Genomic DNA, 2,011 nt, shown 5'->3' with positions numbered 1-2,011 from the left:
CTTTGTACCAGACAGCCTGAGAGCTGCGAGCTCTCATCTGTTGCAGGGGCCTGCGGGCAGCACACCAGGCGGGCTCTGCTCCCACCCCCGTGACCCCGGCCTCCCCCGCCGCTCCTGCTCCCAGCCCGTCCACGGCTCCATCCCACATGGGGATGCGGGGAGCGGTCGCGCAAGGGGCGGGTGAAACCCCAGCCTGCGAGACCCCAACAACGCTCCCGATGCGGCCCGCGGGCTCCAGGCATTGCCCGCTCTACCCTCGGGCCTCCGGTTCTCTCCCTGCCCCTCAGATCGCCCTGATTTCTCACGGAGAAATCTTGGCTCTTCTCTCCTCCTTGGCTCCGAGTCGCCTGGCTCTGTCCTCCCCCTGCCAGACCCCGGCACCCGCGGAAGTCCCAGCCCGCCGGCCGCGGGACCGCTCACCTCAGGCGGGGCGGGGCGGGGCAGCCGCCTCAGACCCTGCTCGGCCTCACTACGCACAGGGGAAACCCGCCCCAGCCGGTATGCACTTCCGGTCGGGGGACACTTTCCAGCAACGGACCCGCAGGTACTTCCGGCCACGGGACATTATCTAGCGCCGGACCCGCATGCAGTTCTTACTGGGGGACAGTTTCTAGTGCTGGACTTGTGCGCGCTTCCGGCCAGGTGCGTGCTGGCCCGGGCGCTCCCCCTAGCACGCGACGGCGCGCGGTAAGCGGGGGCACGTGCTGGTGGCTCCTGGGGCGGTCGCGCTCCTCGGGGTTGGGGGTCTGTTGTCCCCCAGCTCCTCTCTGGGGTGGCCGGACCCCGATGGGGATCGTGCGGGTCTGGCGCTGATGGAGCAGCCCCAGATATCCAACGGGGTCAGGCTGGAAATGCCGTCCTGAGGCAGCGGGGGGAGGGCGGCTGTTCCCAAGCCGTCAGCCTACCTGGCAGTTCCCAGCTCCCATCGTAGAGCAGCACGGCTGGAAGGGACCTCCACAGGTCGCCTGCCTGAGGCAGGGTCACCCCTATCCCAACCCTCCCGTACGAACTGTCATCTAAACTAAGGACCATCAACCCTGACAGGACACAGACCTAACACAGGTAAAGCAGGGGAACTGTGGCAGCCAGCATCCTGCCTCGATGAAGCGTGGTGGGTGAATGCTCAGGGGGTCCGTGGAGGTGGGATTGTTTCTGGGGTGTGCAAGGCACTGCTGAGAAGCGGCAGGTCCAGTGGCAACGTGTAGGGGGTGCATGGCATGTGCCTCCCCTGACGCGGGAGGCACCAGTTGCCCATGGTCAGGTCCTAATTCAGGGCCCCGTCCTGTACACCCGTCACCTGTAGGTAGTTCTTTCTCTCTTGGGACGTCCCACTGGTGCTGGCGTGAGGGTTGCAGGAGCAGATTTGACATTCGTAGATCCGTTTGTAAACGCCCCCAGCAAAACAGTATACCTAACACTGCTCTCATTGAGAGACACTGAGGTAAGTAGAACAGACTGAAAATGTACTGATAGCTGGTCATTTTCCAAAGAACAAAACCAGATCTTTGTCCTGCAGTATAAAATCACAACCTTCTTGAGCCGCGGTTCTCAACCTTGTTTTTTGTACCAGGACCCATCTGTAAACATCGGTGGCCAGTCCCGAGCCAGTGCCCCTCACTCCCAGCCTGCTGCCCCCAGTGTGTGAGGCAGGGGGTGGGTGTGTGGGGAATGGGAGGGGCCCCCAAGCAGTCCCTTGCAGACTGGAACTCTGCCAGCCTGCAAGAGAAGCCATGGTCTCCCATGTTTTTCTCCTTTAAAGGAAAATCCATTTTTAAAGTTGTTTGATCCACTTTTAAAGTTTGTTTGCAACCTTTTCACTTATTCTTGGGTCCCACTTCTGGGTCGTGACCCACAGGTTGAGAAATACCATTCTAGGGCATATGTATATGCCTAGTTCTGCTGTATTTGAATGTTAGGAGGATTGTCAGAAAGAGTGAATGGCACATTGGCTGCTGCTGCTTTTTCAGAGGGAAAAAGGAAAGAAAATTATCTTTACTGTTGCTCTTTCTTC

At 59.9% G+C, this 2,011-nt stretch overlaps 1 protein-coding gene across 2 annotated transcripts in view; it reads right to left on the bottom strand.

Moving 5' to 3' along the window:
• Positions 1 to 505, bottom strand: part of LZIC (leucine zipper and CTNNBIP1 domain containing) — a 29,442-nt gene extending 28,937 nt beyond the window's left edge. Inside the window, exon 1 of one of the 2 annotated variants that reach the window (XM_019511764.1) lies at positions 421 to 505. The gene's annotated coding sequence lies outside the window, so the exon portion shown is untranslated. Of the gene's footprint in view, positions 1 to 305; positions 369 to 420 lie in introns of those variants that run through there. The other variant, XM_019511767.1, reaches the window with a different exon arrangement.
• Positions 506 to 2,011: the final 1,506 nt, after the last annotated feature.

This window comes from Gavialis gangeticus, unplaced genomic scaffold (assembly GCF_001723915.1).
Source record: "Gavialis gangeticus isolate Ggan-Ray unplaced genomic scaffold, GavGan_comp1, whole genome shotgun sequence".
NCBI lineage: Eukaryota > Metazoa > Chordata > Crocodylia > Gavialidae > Gavialis > Gavialis gangeticus.
The sequence above is the reverse complement of the archived record's forward strand: the minus strand, read 5'-3'. Positions and strand labels throughout refer to the sequence as shown.